The 17,086-nt window shown below is 39.9% G+C and overlaps 1 protein-coding gene across 2 annotated transcripts in view; it reads right to left on the reverse strand.

The window, feature by feature from the left end:
* Positions 1-17,086, reverse strand: part of casz1 (castor zinc finger 1) — a 176,772-nt gene that overhangs the window by 83,906 nt on the left and 75,780 nt on the right. For both annotated transcript variants that reach the window (XM_044352871.1, XM_044352870.1), the window contains one exon: positions 11,298-11,345. The gene's annotated coding sequence lies outside the window, so the exon portion shown is untranslated. The remainder of the gene's footprint in view (positions 1-11,297; positions 11,346-17,086) is intronic.

Here is a 17,086-nt window from a genome sequence, read left to right on the forward strand (position 1 = left end):
ATTGCATATATGGTGTTTTTTGTCACATCTCCTCAGACCCTTGCAGCATGTTAATCATCATTTAATGTTTTAGAAGAGGTGCAACGTAAGTGCAACATTTCATTTACTTGGTCAGCTAATGTCAAGACATGAGCTACCCAAATGTCAATTAAATGAACAAAACCTCCCAAAATTCTTTCTGCATCCAAGATGTAAGTGAGACCCTGAGAAATCTATCGTTACTGTTAGTTGTGGTATGGCTGTGTGCCCCTTGGATCCCCCAACTACACAGCTAACAGCATTGACAACATGGTAAAGCAGATGTAAGTCTAACTGTTAAATTCTTCCAGTAGGCAAAATTTTTCTACTGGAACCACTGAGCAGCTTGAAGCTGTTTTGTGGTCAGCTGTCTTTTTTTGTTTACCATAGTGAAATATTGGACATCTTTGTGTGACCAATTAAAAGAGATACAAGTCTAAGATACAATCATCCTGCATTTCACTGCCTCTTCACTGCAAAACATCTGATTTACAATATGATATGTGTTATTTTACTAAACATTGCGTGTGGCTATGGATGTGTGATAATCATTGCCTGCTCTCATGCATATTAAACCTACAGTACCTTTAAGCAAGTAAATCCTGACCTTATAGCTGCAGTCCACAAATTCAATGCACTCCATATCTAACCTCCACATCTTGGTTTCTGAATGCATTTTCTGGTGAACTGGTTGATCATTATCCATGACATTTTCAGAATACCGAGATATGTCAATATTCTGAAGCTCAATGGGCTTGTATAATTGAACTAAGGGCCCTTAGTTTCCATATGCTGAGGGCACAGAGGTTCCCAGTGGAATACCAGTGACGCTTGATGGAATACAAAAGATGGACAGGATTAGGCTTTGTGCTGTTGACTGACCTTGACCTATTTTTTGACCCACATCTTCACTCAATCAAATTATTCTATTTTGATCAATAAAACGCAGGTGAATGTGCCAAAAGATGTGCCCAAATACTGACTGTTCCCCATCTGCGTATCAACATTTTTATATTAATCCTGAGCACCACTGGCTAGCTTTGTATAACCTGGCCTCAATCAAACTCAAAGGCACTATCCCTGTGAAAATGGTATTGATCAAAACTAGCATCTATCCATGCATAAGAGCTTGTTTCAATTGATTTTTCCTCTTTGAGCTGAAAAAATAATAGAGTTGATATGAATTACAGGGTGTTTTGCTTCAATTCATCAACACAACCCAGATAATACTCGCCGTTGCCAGGGAAACATGGTAACAGTTTTTGTCTGTTTTTCAACAATCAATTACTTTAATGTATTTATGCTAGTGTTTACAGAGAAATACACAACAGTCTTAACAAGTCACCAATACTGTATCTATAGCAGCAACATACAGTGTATGAGTTTCTGAGGTGGGATGTAGATTATCAACACCATTTCCTTCTATTACAAATGAACTCTACCTTAGCTGCCACTGCAGAGCTAACACAGCTAGCATATTATGCAGCAACATGCCACATAGTATTTGTTGGTGTCTAAATGCAGGTAATCTCCATGATTTTGTTCTATGACACTGATATCATGTGTGGTGGCCTTTCCTGATATAATATGCTGAGTAAATATAAATTGTTCAGCAAAAGTTGCTACCCACTTGTATGCTTCCAAACTATCCCAGTTGCCACATTATGTTCAAAGATTTGCTGTCTCTAATTCCCAAGCTCAAGGCTTATCAGTGTTATTCTAGTGACACTTCCCCTAAAGCCTTCTGACATTAAGCCTTTATAAGACAGTTATGGGTATTACATTGGTCTTGCAACATAAACTACTTTTTATGCCTTTACCATCATGTTTAAATAAAATAACTATAGCAATAGATTAAACTCAATAGACCAACGGGCTACCTCCCGCCTTGTTAACAGGCTACTATTGTACTGTTATCCTTGGAGCATCTTCTGTAGGTTTTAGACTTGAGGCCTTAATATTATTGATGTAGTGGAGGTGAAGTGTTGTGAAGGAATATACTAGTAATGCCTGTTTAAATTTATTTCACTGTCACACCATTCATATCATTCTGGGCCAGTAATGCAGATAATAATAAACCAATATGAGCATATTTGTACTAAATAATTCTAAGGCAAAGACGCTAAAGAACACAGGGAAAATCAACTTACACTTCCCCCCCAAACCAAAACAGGCGATTGTCAAGCTGGTAAAGAGATTAAAGTACGTGCCATGTTAAATCGAGGGCTTACCTTGCCATTAAAGCTTGTCTATCCTGACCCCTCAACTCAAAACAATCTGCAGTTAAGATTCAGCCGTTAGATTCCACTTTAATGCCTTAGTCTCATTTTACTGTGTTGTCACTTCAATCCCACAAACCTCCCGAACAGGTTATCATTATGAGCTGTAACGCAAACTATGTTCACTGTTGCTCATGCTGTTTACTCCAAAACATAAATGCAATCACAAAAGTATTTAGTAAAAAATATAACAATACAGTCACAATTTTACAGTAAGTAAATAATAAGCAAATTAGAATAAGAATAGAGTTATTGCCACAAGTAGATAAACTAGTCAGTTCATTGAAGCACGTCAATATCTGCATAACATTTTACACCTTTGGTCTTATTTAGATTCACATAGACAGAAACACAGGATGTGGTGACTCTGTTTTTGATATTTTGTAGTCAAAAGTTGCAGCATATCTGCAGTACTATTTGTTGTGATGCAAGTTCAGATATACTCCCTTGCTGGTGCTGAGGGTTTAGTTTTGCATTGTGTCTGAGTCCCTGCATTCACACCACAATCAGCCCTGCATTAAAACAATGCAAGGGGCTGCGTTGGTAGGGGCATGTTGTTTAAGGTACTGGTGAGACGATGAAATACAATCCAGGAAGTTGAGTTGAAGTTTGTAATACTCACAGACAGGATTCTACAACTCACTCGAATTATCAAGTTATCAAATTATCTTTTGTCTTGATGATTGCGAGGCAAACACTCAAATACAGTGTTTATGTTACAAAGTAATCCACCAGGAATGTGCACTTGCATTATGTTATTGGCCAACACAACACCTTGCAAGATGAAGTCAAAACTAGTGCCCAGTTCAACTTTTTTACCAGGCTGTGCATTGTTTTACCAAACCCTGTGCATCACAATTCACGATTTTTTCCACTCAAAATTGAAACCACTTGTCACTGCGAACATGTTAGCATACTGACTTTTGCATTTAGCTCAAACATTGTGCCTAGGTACAGCATCACAGAGCGACAAGCATGGCTATAGATTCTTAGAAGTCTTGTATAGTATAGTATAGAAGTCTTGTTACAGTAGATAACACACAGCTGTGATGTAATGTCCTACTCATTTCTCAACATTAATACATACAGTAGAGATAGGTTTAGTAATTAAACGACAACGCAACAGCTTCTCCCACTTGAGGGAATAGTAAAGTAACATTTATCCAAGGGCTAACCGTATTTGAGGAGCTTACTACTTTGTATATAGAAACCTGGCAGTGGTGCTTCAAGCTTAGCCAGTTACTATAGTGAACGCAACTGCCAGTGCTCTGTGTAAGATTGTGATGAAGGATCATGTCTTTTTTCAGGCACTTGTGCAGAGGATTGGGATCTTGAAGGGACAGCATGAACCATGCATGTGCATTGTATTTTCTGAGTGCAAACAAGCAGCGCTTGTGAACAAGACTCACAGATATTAGAACCCTTTTACTAGGGGCAGCAAATCAATTTCAGACCCAAAGTGGCCAAAACATCATTGCCTCAGACTTGGAGGGGCTGATTCTCAACCCTACTGCCACACACTCAGCTGCAGGTTGCCACAGTGCGCGCTGGGGGTCACAGTCGGATGAAGCTAACAGAATAACATCATCTGCAAAAAGCAGAAATGCAATCCTGTCATCACCAGTGTAGGAGATTTTGCCTATTTTTCTTCAATTCCATTGGATAAAACAACTCTTCTTTAATTCCAAAGTGAGAAGGTGAGTGAATCCCAGAGACATGGGATGGGTGTCTCACCTAAGAGATGAACTGACCCTCACCCAAGTGGGGGTCTGACAACATGACACTGACCACAGACCAAACATGGTATCGAAAACCCTTAGAAAGTAAATTATCACCTGAACTAAAAGCATAAGCTGACCTTTGGGGTCATTGGACCTGAACAACTCCATATACATTTGGACCAGAAAACTCCCTCTTGGCCTCCTGATGAAATAATAGAATTCAATTTTATTACATTTATCACCATGTGACAAAATTACCCCCTGTTTAGTGGTATAATGGAATCTTTACTTTAATGTTGATAGGTAAATCAATGAAGGAAGAATGTCTCAATATCATGAGATAAGCATTAATGTGAATGTTTAATGTTTGGTCTATTCATATATATATATATATATATATATATATATATATATATATATACTATGTTTTTCTTTAATGGTTTGACAATATACTGCCATCTACTGCCATCTACAATATTGATAGGAAGCAATCAGACATAGTGACTCTGAAGTGTGAATTTTGCATTCAAAACTCAAAACTTAATTCCCCAGTGTAGGAAAGTAATTTCCCATCTCAAATCAGAAGATAGGAATCACTGTCAGCTACACCTTAAGGTCCCTGGAGACAAATGAATGAATATTCATTAGAAATTTCGGCAGGAGTGTTTTCTCTACGCCTCAAAAAACACCCAAAACTTCAGAAATTGATAAAAACAGCTGATTAGCCTCTGTGTTGTGAGCTGGTCTCCCAAAAACTCATGAGTTAAGACATTTCTATTTTCTCTTAAGACGTCTCTTTTCTTTTTTTTTTTCAACAAAGTTTGCGTGCATTTTAAACTTTTATTGAAACAAGCTCAGTTTTTTTTTTGTTTTATTTGCAACATTAAGTCTCGCATTTCACGTGTAGTAGAAGTCAGCGTAGCCAGACCAAGTTTTATTTGTGTCAACCTTAAACATCACACAGTCAGCAGAAGCCTGACTCAAAACTTGTACATCGCTTTGGAGAAGACAGCGCAGCGCGAATTGGATCCCTGCCCATCTGTTGTCACAGCAAGATGGTTAAAATGTTAAACGGCCGGCTATCATCCACTTGGAGACCGCTTTACTTACAACCGCAGAACGGCAGTCTGAGAGAAAACTGCTACTTATCCACAGCCCATGGCCTGCCCTGGGCAGCAAGCCCCTGCCCCTGCACGAGCACAGCTAACTAAAGCTCAACCCAACGCAACTCCGGACCAGACATCGACAGCGACCAATCTTCAACACAGTTGGCATAAAATGGTTTTTGTGATCAAGGGTTGATGTTGAATAATATTAAATAATAACATAATTTCTTTAGTACATTAGCTTCCCTTAGCATTCCCCATTGCTATACATTAGCCTCGAGTAAAACACTTCAAGCCACTATTTCTAAATGACTTAAGTTCCTGTTATCCTTTAAAGGCCTTATTATTCTTTTCCTTTATTATCCTATGCTTAATCATGTATAATTAAGACATGTAGCAATGGTCCCATATTCCCACAGTTGCCCCTGCATGACATCCTGAGGGACACAGTCATAAGCCCCCTCCATAAAACAGCTTTGGATTTGATGGACAAATTGCCATGATCTGTCCAGTATATGTCACAGAATTAAAAGCTGGTCCACTTCTCAATGACCAGGAATTTGCTTTGCTATTCTTGAATCTGCGTTGACACTCTGATGGAGCCTCCTTTCCAGTACACAGACATTTGTACCCCAAAACAAGCTTTCCACCACAGAAGGTGCTGGTCATGGCCAGGAGTTCCTCAAAGAGTTATTTGCAACCGCCAACAACTCTGTGAACGGCCTGGGCAAGGTCTCGCTTACCTGCCTGGCACTTTTCCCGAACCTCTTTGAAGCCAACCAAAAGTCCTTCTTAATGACGCCCCCAGACTCCTCCAATATCTGTTTTTTTGCTTCCACAACCACAGATACTATGGTCCTTTTGGCTTGCAATACCTTCCACTGAATCATAAGCAGAAGGGAAACAACAGTAAGGGCCATGCTCTTCATAACACACAGTCACATGAAAGTGACCGTCTCATTCTCCAAGGAAAAAACAAAACAAAACATCAGTGTGCCACCAGGAGCTTGTGAGTATCCCAAAAACCTCCCTGGGACCTGTCACCCACCTCTCACTATGGCAAACAACAACATAGTCCACCCAGAGTCCAGGACTTTGGTTTCAGCGCAAGTGCTGTGCATAGGTGAGCCCAACTATAACTGCGTAGTGCTGCTAGCTCTGGCTACTTCCACACAAGAGTAGTGACACAACCACATCCAAAGACCCAGGTGGGCCCACGTGGTAATACCCAGGGCAGTAGGCGAGCACAGATGTTTATATTATGTGTGGTCATGGTGCATGCTAGATAACTTTTGGTTATTGTGTCACAGCAAATCAGTATCTGATTGTGTGAATCATAGCGTATATTTATCAGTAGCAACAAGAATGTTGATTTTTTTTTCAAAATTTGGGACCTAAATGGTGGCATCGTGGTAAAAGGCGGTATTTTTTTTTTAGTTATTTTGCAATTAATTGCTGTATGAAAGTTGGTGTTTGAAAATGGCAAGGCCATGAGAACAAATTGCAACAGAACTCTGAGTTGTTGTGTTATTAGTTTAAGTGCAGCTTGGGTCCCTTGAAAGATCATAATAATGTGCAAAAAAGGCTTAAAAAAAAAAAAAAAAAAAGAGGGAAATATTACAATTTTCTCTATTAATTTCTGCTTGTAGTTATCCAGGTGCTCATTACTGGTATATTATCATGAAATCATATTTTATATCAAAATATTAAGTAAATCATTTCAGACCGATCACTCATGTGCTTATATGTTAGTCTTGAACATTTCAGTGAATTTCATCAAGACAACAGAATCTCGGAAACTTTCACATCATTTCCCAACACAGCAACAGTAAAAGCAGCTGTCCTGACTTCTTCAATAGATGGAAAAAACATACTTCACTTATTGACAAAGTTTCTTAAAGCTCAACAGTCTTACCCTATCCAGGTCTTTGGACTGAAAATAATATGATGCTCCATCTTTCAAAGATGTACTTTTCCTAAAGCATTGTTGATTGCCCTGTGTCCATTACTTGGAAGGATTATGATAATATTCCACATTGTGCTCGGCGTGATGCACAGGAAATTCAATACTCAAAAGGTTAATGCAATCAATTAGGATGACAAAGGAGTAAAGTAAAACCCTCCTGCTCGTGGAAAAAAGAGACAGGAGAAGAGAGGGGGAGAAAAGGTATTGAAAGCTTGAATGGATCCACAGAGAGAAAAGAGGCACTTGAAACGACAGAAAATGGCATTTATTCAGCGTGTATCGTCCAAGGGCAACTAAATGAAACACACACAAAGTGTATACACAAAGAAAGAAAAAATAGCTCTTAGATAGTGAATTGCATCATTCAGCACTCAACCAGTTGTAATTGAACAATATAGGAGCAATATTTTTGTTTGAAGGTAATCAGATACCCAAGCAAAGAAAAAAGTGCCCAGTACTACAGGCTTGTACATCGATTCATAATGTTCATGATGTTCTATGGACTTTTCCCCTGTTCTGAGTCAAGTTTTGTCTGAACGCTCCGTTCTCATGTGCATTGTTGCATGGGCTGAATATTAACAGCACGGCAATTGTGTATGGGAGAGATATCTTTTGTTATTTAGATAGATGTTACAATGCTATACAACACAAAAGAGTCTCATCATTGCAGATAAATGGATAAACTTGGATGGCGGTATTGAGCTTTACAACCATTGTAATAATCCATATTACCTTTTCAGGCTCAGTCTGTCAAAATGGTGATGTATTAATCACATTTCAGCAATCCTCTGTGGCTAATGATAATGTTATGAGAGTCTGGGTGGCAATATTTCGCTAACGTCTGCAACGCCTATTTTCTGCCGATAAGTTGTGCAAGGAGAAAAGCCTAAAACCTTGTAATCCACTTAGGTAAGGCAGTAGACTTACCTACTTCTGCAAACACACAACCTCATAAATCTACTGCGCCTTCACATTCTTAGAGACTGCCGAGCTTGAAAAAATACAGCAGATCCTTCATCCCACTTTGTTTGCATGAAATGAAGACATGTTTCACATTTCAAACCATTGCACAAGTCAAAGAATTGTGCATGCACAGGCCCTAACAGACACCCTCTATCTGTCCTTATGTCTCATTCACATTTGCAGGAGAAAATAACCTCAAAATACAGGGCCAGAGAACAGTCCTCAACCAAATGTCTCCAACGTAATTTATAACACATCTTCAGCAGCTAAGCTATTTGACATTTTGTTCCTGAGTGGAGTGTTATAAATCAGACAAAAAGCTGCAAAAAAAGGATTAGACTTAAAACTATGAAAGCCTTTTTATTCTACATTTCCCAACTTCCATTCAGCTCTACTATGAACAAATAAAGAGGTATGTGGCCAACAAACACAAAAGCTAGGGTTAGGCGGTAACCAGGGCTTTATGTTTTGACCATAAGAATTCCACTTTTTTCAGGGGCGCAACTGCTGTAATTTGACCTACATCACATTTTTCTGTTTGGGCATTTTCGGGTCCAGCAGCCACGTCACAGAAACAATGGACCAAAATGGACTTTGAAGTCAGCCCTGAATGAAAACGGAGGGGCTGACACATGAAATGCCCTCACAGCTGGGCTGCCCCCAGTCAAAAGAAAAACAAATACTTTGAATGAGAGGGGGACACGCTGCTCCTGTCTGAGCTTCCTAAGGCCCTGGGCCACCACCGGGAGGTGGGCTTTCACGATATGCCCGTAATGATGGATGGATTCGGAGGAAAGTCTATTCACATGGAGATGTTACATCATAAATATTTACACAGGGCTGCCGTATCCATGTAGCCTTTACTTGTTTTGACACACTGGAAAAATTTAAAGGACAAAAAGTGTAGGAGAGAGAAAAGTAGGGGAAATGAGAAGGCGGCTTCTCGTTTTTCTTATTATACTACACTGAATGATGCAATAATACTGAATTGAGTTTCATGAGTTGTTCTTTTTTCTCGGTGAGACAAATTATCTTTCTTACGGCGAACTGTGGACTTTATTTACCTTTATCCATGACTGAATGAGCTCCTGTTTATTAGAGAATCATTGCCCTCCTACACACAGACCCTGAAAAAAACAACAAAACACTAAACAAAGTGAGTCTGACTCTAAATTATCAATCCTAATCAAACCCATATTACATTTTCCACAAGAAGAAAAGAACCTTAACAGAGCCCTCAACTACAAAACACATATTATATGCAAATGTTAAGCAAATCATCACTTTACTTAACAATCATACCCAATCTGCCTGAGAGAAGTTAAAGGGAGATACCATTGTTGTTAGTAAGCAGCCCTACAAATTTCTGCTCAGTGAGCTCAATTAAAAGCCTTGAAGTCCCCTGAGATTGTCCCTGGAACCAATGAAAACAAATTTGGCAGTTTAATTTTCTTCCCACTGTCTAAGAGAGGGACTCCGCTCTGGGAGTGTTCCCTAGCCTAAGTCTGCGGGAGCCAAAAGGAGAGGGGGGATGTCATGCCAGCCCTGTGTTTGAGCCAGTTGGCCCTCATGATTAGTTGCATTAACATATATCAAAAGCCAATTAACTAACTGTACTCAGTTATGTTGTTGTTATGTGGTTTGACAAGGGGAAACTTAAGTTAGGATATATAGTCTACACTTCAGTTGACTCAGACTGCACTAAGCTTCGTGGGACTTTCAAAGCAACCTGTTTAAAAATATCAATCAGCACTGACAGCTACGCATCCAGATCACAACAAGAGCAGATCATCAACATCTATATATAATAGCAGAAACTGATACTATCAGAGCTTATGAAGGGAAATGTGGCTGCACTGACTCTGTTGTGCAGCTTTCATCCTCCTGTTGCTGTTATCGTATCTATGTGGGAATCTGAGCATAGTGTCATCATCGTGTTGTAGGGCGGTCTGATTGATGCAAGGAGTGTGTCTTCTCTCTGGTGTGTGAGTGACACCACCAGAAACAAAGGAGTGTGGTGTAGCCCTCCGCCTCAATTCACGGCCATGCCACCCCCCAGTGATAGCGAGGGTCTCTGGTTTGACATGAGGCAGCCCACGGTGTCACTACTGAATGTTTAGATCCCTCTTGACTAGGAGGCCAGGGGCAAGGGCTGTTGTATGCATCCTCATGACAGACTCCCACATCAGCATTGTGCTCATACCAGCTAACATCATTAGCACAGAAGGTTTCATCTCAGGGAGAGAAAAAAAAGCAACCCAGTTTCTTCAAGTCACAAGTCATTAGTGTCCTCTCGAGAGTCAAATTGTACAGAGGCAGATTTTTTATCAGCAACAAAAGGTTTTATACTCTTGTTAATTTGGTGGATGTCATCTGTACTTAGATGTCTGTGTCTAATGTCTGTTACAGTAATAAATGCCATATAGTGGAAAAATTATATTAGTTTGTCAAGATGACAATGTGGGATGTTGCCGCAACAACATCCAGACATAAAGCAGGCATAAAAGAACATCAAGTTATAATTAACAGAACAGTGCAACCTAGATTACAATAACATGGCATACATGCTGGCAAAATTATGAGAAACTACATATGGTGCTAAAATACATATAAAAATATTTTTATTACTGGAAATGTAAAGCTTATATCATTTCATATTCTCGCTGATTATTTTCCAATGGTTTATTTTGTGTTCATTGTTGTATTTTTGTATTTTAAGTACTGCAAGACAGCCAAAGCACTGCTCAGCAGCTGTTTATGTCAGGAAACTAATAAAATGGCAGTTGTTATATGTCAAAGCACCTTATTGTTCTTGCAGTTTTGAGTTGTTGCAGCCTGGTAGGGTTTCTAATACACTGTGTTAGGCATGTATTTTACACTGTACAGATCCCTCATAGCAAAAGAGAGAGAGACAGAAAGACAGAGAGAGTGAGAGAGAGAGAGAGAGAGAGAGAGAGAGAGAGAGAGAGAGAGAGAGAGAGAGAGAGAGAGAGAGAGAGAGAGAGAGAGAGAGAGGCCCTCTTTGGAAAACAGATACATCAGTGTGCCTGTATAGTGTACGACATTGCTGTGAGTTAATCAGTTGGAAAATAAAACGGTGGGATTCTAATAAGTCATTTGTCAATTTTTACAACCCCCAGACACATTGATCCATGGGGATTAATGAAGATGCCTGATATTGTTGTAGATATGAACAGGGGAGATGGTGGGGACAGTAATCAGTCATGTTGGGGATTTGTCCTACCTCGTTTTCTCTTCCTGGGGAGTCACTCCATACGGGGGCTCACTTCATCTGAGAAGGAGAGCAAAGGAGAAACATTAAAAACCCAGACACTGATTATTCCAACGTATATGCATGCACATACATGTTCTAGAGAAATCCATACATTTACCCAACTCATCTAATCTACAGTGGTTGACATAATGTAGCAGGCTTCCACATGATGAAAAAGGGAATTTTGTACTTTTGTTCACTCCTGTGCTTTTGATATAGAGTACATAACTACACGCATACCCAGGCCCCATATCACAGCTTAGGGAGAGGGGTTGGGGACAGAGGGAGGGGCAACAGGGAGACCATTCAAGCATAGGGAGCAGTTGTTGAGTACACTTAACAATAGCCCATTTTAAACTGAGATCCTGCAATACTGCTGTAAAGAAGACCTGTCATTACACCGGCTTTGCTTTTTTAGACTGAACCAAACAAAGCCGGCATGCTGCTGCCCCAGTGTGTGATTTTAGATAACTTAGATAACGCCTCCGACTACTGTTCCGTAGTCAGAGGCGTGACGTGTAACACAACAGCGTCAGCATCTAGTGTGACGTATAGCATACGCATCGGGCAGCAACATTGCTTTCTAAACAATAATGGCAGGTGAACTGAGTGCTGAGGTGCTTTTGCTAGCTATGCATATGTATACCACTATTTGATGCTGTAGGTTAGCTGCTAACTGTTTCTTCAGGGATTTTTAAATCCCCAGATGGCAGTTCGCACACATAACATATCATCAAAACTTCAAACTCCTGTCCCACCATGCCGGCTCTCTCTTTTATACAGATGTCGATTCGGCTCTGTGACTACTACTGATGCTGGCTTAATGGCAGAACAACAATGACCCCCCATTTCGTGTTTGTACGTTTTATACAGAACTGCTAGGCAGAATAACGGTGAAGCATTCCTGCCTTGACCAGGCTGTATAAAAGCCACTAATGTCTGTGCATATTTCAGTAGTTTGTCAAAAATAATTTACTTACAGGCAGTAATCTTAAAATCAGAATGAGGTGGATATTTTAGTAGCAACTTCCTACTTTTTAGCTGAGGGTAACTCAACACAGTTGATGATTACAACTGTATGTCTTTCCCTTATATGCAGAAAAGTAGAAGTGCAGTGTCTTATATGACACCCATTAACCCAGACACAGTGTAAAACCAGGACAGAAACAGACTTCAGCAGAGCCAGTTGAGTCACTCTTAAATCCTCTCAAAAGTTTCCTAACCTTGAGAGCCCATGCATCCCCGAAAAAGTAATAATAATTCTAACCTGATCTTCCTACTTATTTTATATCTCCCCTCAGCAACCTAACTTCTTCTCGGCAACAGTGCAGTTATTAATTCATGAGGCACTAATTAGTTCTTTGTTTAATTTTGTGTTAAACAGACTGACCGGAATGATAACGACTCGCGCTGTAGCGCTTCGGTCCCATGCCACTCCTGTTTGCTACAACAAGGGAGCATCGTGCGACTAGCATGATGAACCCAATTCCCTTCTAAGTTGCACTTCATTAAGTCAAAATGTGACAAGGAGCTTAGAGGAAGAACTGGCAGATCTGATCATACATAACAATGCAGGCCCAGTAAGTTTGAGGAGGGTGGGGGTGGGGGGTGCTGGAGCGGGTATCGGTGTGGGGGGTGGGGGGTAGTGGATTCCAGCATGCATGTTGATAATTTTCTATTTTTAACCCTTGGGGGCCGTCTTTCATTTTCCTTTAATTGTTTTTGTTCAGAGCTGCAGTGTCCTCTTTTTAAATTGCAGCTCCTATCAACTCCCCTGATCAACCCCCTGTGCAACATTGCAGGCAGACAAGTAAACAACAGGGTTGCCCTTTTCCATGATGTAGTGCAGATGCTCGCGTAAAATGGGTGGCACTTTCCCACTGCACATGCACATATACAATATATGCACCTATTCAAAAGGAATAGTTGCGTGACATGTCAGAGGTGCACTCAAATTGAACTCGAAAATAACGTTTTTGGCCTCATAAGTTGAAAAACCTGCTACGTGAAAACAAAGGTTAATATGCAAAGGCTCATTCATAACATAAGAATGTATCAAGGTGGTTCCACCTGCCATATTTAACATACCTCCTTCAAAAGGTTATTGTTGAGTACTTATTTGAAAAATGTATTCCATAAGAATCTCAAAGACTGACTCTTATCTACAGAGCTGATGCCAAGTTTCCTGTTTGCAGGCTTATGATTAATTGTCCCTAAAAAGTTCAGTGTTGTGTCAGTTACTCTATCCTATATGTTCAACTAGGACATGACAACATATTCTGTCACTTGGCCTGAATCTCAGTCTTGCACACAGTAGGTAAATCCTCAATAAACTACAATCATTGACTTTGTAAATACAGCAGATAGCACTTGCTTTTGCAAACTGGGGGATTTTGTATTTTTTTCCACAGCAAATAATCAGCTGACAAGCTCCGCTAAGATGTTTAGCTTCTCCAAGTATCTTCCCCCACTAGCTGAAGATATGATAAAATCAAAAAGCAGACAAGTAATTACACTGTATAATAGGCAAGATTGGCATTTTCAAAATCATTTTCATGTGGATGGAAATGACATTGCATAGACTATTCTGTATTCACTGGTGCAGATAAATAAACAAGGCATGGAGAAGAAGGGGGGGCATACAGAACGCACAGTACAATGGCAAGCAGGTCAGTAATTAGAAACTCTGTTTGCACAGTAATAATTTTAATATATTCATCAGGAAACAGAGCATGCCTGGCATGATAAAATCCCATCAAGGAACATATCCCAACTGCCTTAACCTTTTAAACAGACTGACAGCACATTGTTGAGAACCTCAAAGAACAAAATAAATAAATAAACAAATAAATACAAAGAAGTTATAATAACATGCAACTACATTCATCCTTATAGTTTGAAATTTCAACATGACACACTGGTATTATAGTAGGACGGACATATACACACCTTTCCTTATGCTTAAATTCTTAAATATTCATCAGTACCTGAAGCTAAACATGTATCTGGAGCTTTTTACTTCCTTGATCCAAGTGTGAATGAGGTAAAGCTCCTCAACACTGAAACACATTCAGCTCTGATTGCGTGAGTGTTGAGAGCAAATACATGTGCGTAACCTTGTTTGTTATTGAAGGTGGCAGTGATGATGTTATGGAAATTTTTGCAAATTGCTTAAAGGACTCCTGACACGCAAAAACCTTGACCTCACAATGCCATCTCCCAAAGACAGAAGAATGCGTAATTGTAAGAAAAATCAAGGTGGAGCACAAAGATTATCACTATGAACTGCATTTTTACAGAAGTGAAAATAGCTCAAAGCCATTCATGTGTTTAAGATATGACTGCATGCATGCATATTTTAAAACGATAAACACAGTTAATGCAAACCAACCCTGCACACAGTTAAGCTTTTTTAAACTTAAAAGTAAGTAAACAATTGAAACTGACTTATCACACTGTAGTGTCTAAATTATTACAACTTTAAATAACCACACACACAAACAGGCACTCAACTAAACAGAATAGTTTAAAATAATAACCCTCTTTGCTGTAATGACTGCCAATCTATTGTCTCAGTTTCCTGGTTTCATTTCCCACACATAAACTCAGAAACTTACAAGTTTACGTGACCTCATTGTACATGAAACAACCTCTAATTACATGAAGTGGAAGCCGCAGCAAGAATACACTTCTCACTGAATAGGTCTGTACTTTGTCTCTTCTAGTCTGTGTTTCACTCTGACTTTTTGAACACACTGCAGGATGAGAAACTGACCATTTACTCATGCATATTTGACAGCACCTAGTAGGCCCCTTTTTGTGCTGTCACTTCTGGCTCCTATTCTCCCTTTCCCCCAGGAGAGGACAGAGTCGGGGGGCTTGAGGGCAGCTACCTCCACAGTCCCGCTGTCCCCTCCTCGCCTAATTTTTGTTGTCCGGCCCTTTGAAACCTCAATCTCATGCAGAACCAAAGAATGGTGATCCATGTGCAACAAGTGCCGGTGCCATGGAAACCCCCGTTTTCCCCCCAAAATATTCCTTTTTATCCCTTTTGAAGACCTGTCACCAGGCAGAGCAGGCATCACACGACCCCAGGCCTGGCCATGACAAAGCCTATTTTCTGCCTGCTTCTTGATTGATTAAAAAAGACTTTTTAGTAAAACCATGTTAAAGGACACAAAAAGTGACACACAGAAGAAAGGGCCCTCGGGGATGGCCCAATCAGACGGGTTCCCTGGTAATATCGCACAGAAAAAGAAACAATATCATAATCGCCACAAAGGAAGGGTCAGGGCAAGCATGAAACTTGACAACAATGGTGATTACGATAATGATGGAAAAAGTTTGTGATTTGGTGGGTAGGTCACATCAAACCACACAACACTATGAGGTGTGTGATATTCCTGGAACCCCAAACTGCAGTTTTGATTCAAACACAAACGGTGTGATTCAAACAGTGTGAAACTTCTGTTATCGGAAAGCTGAAGAAAAAAACTTCTCCATTGTGCCTTTTTTAAACATCATACAAATAGTATGAACCTAAACATGGTCACTTCCTTTTTGATTAACGATACTCTGCCCGGACGCTACTAATGATAGCATATTATCTCAGCATATTCACACTATAGTGTACCTCTGGATTATTACAAATGCTTTTTGCATTAAGTTCCTGCCACACTTGAGAGAAAAATTATACATGTAGTATTGTGGTTCAAGTGTGATATGGGATCAATATTCTTTGCATCAGACATTTTACTCCTCCATTTGACCTAAGTGACAGACCATTTAAAACAGAGAGAGACTGGCTCATCTGCTCTGCAAGGCACCAAAGGGAGACCACATTATTAATTTATCTCAAAAGCACAGGTCGATATGAGAAGCCTATTGCTTACACGTTTTCTTTTTGTTGGCAGTTTTTGCGTCATATTCAATAGCTCTAAATATCTAGCCTCTCTCTGAGATTTGATAGTTAAACTGGAGGTGTCAAACAGGACTGATACTGTTATATTGTCAGAAATATGTTGCTATATCATGTACTGTGTAGTAAAAAGAGAAATACTTTAACCAACATTAAAGAAAGACAGCTAATGCTGTCTCTTTGTTTCTGTGTAGAGATGTGGAGGAGATATTTACCAAGACGATAGGGAGGGGTTGGGGGTGTAGAGAGGAGGAGAGGCATTAGAAGCGTCCACACATGAGCAATTAGTATTCCAGATCCTGATGGTTCTAAACACAAAAAGGCCTCACCAAATCCCCACGGCGGAGGTGTCAGACGGAAAATGACGAAAATCTGCTCCTTGACAGGGAGTCATTTATATTTTAGCTTCGTTCCATTATCTTAACGAATCCATCATCAGCCAATGCAATATTAACAGCAGAAAATCAACTCATTAGATCCAGGGGGATTTAATCAAGATTGCAATCATGTATGCGGTTCCTGGAGAGTTGGCTTCTTCTTTTTTTTTTCTTTTTGGTCCTTTCCACGTAATTGCCGCATCTCAGATCTTAATAAATTATTCTCGATCTGAGATTGATGCCTTTTTTTCCTTGCCTCTCACGCCATGCACTCACTGTCTCCAACTATAATATTTACCATAAACATTATTATGTCATGGGCACACAGTTTAAAATGGCCTTTAGCTAACTCGCAGAAGTAATTGGCTTCTCCATTTCTCTCTCGTTTCCTTGCTAATTGCCCAGTGATATTGCTAACGGTTCCCTCGGAAAGAAAGAAAAGGCCTCTTTTGCCCAAGCTGGGA

Source organism: Thunnus albacares, chromosome 5, assembly GCF_914725855.1.
Source record: "Thunnus albacares chromosome 5, fThuAlb1.1, whole genome shotgun sequence".
In the NCBI taxonomy this organism is placed as follows: domain Eukaryota; kingdom Metazoa; phylum Chordata; class Actinopteri; order Scombriformes; family Scombridae; genus Thunnus; species Thunnus albacares.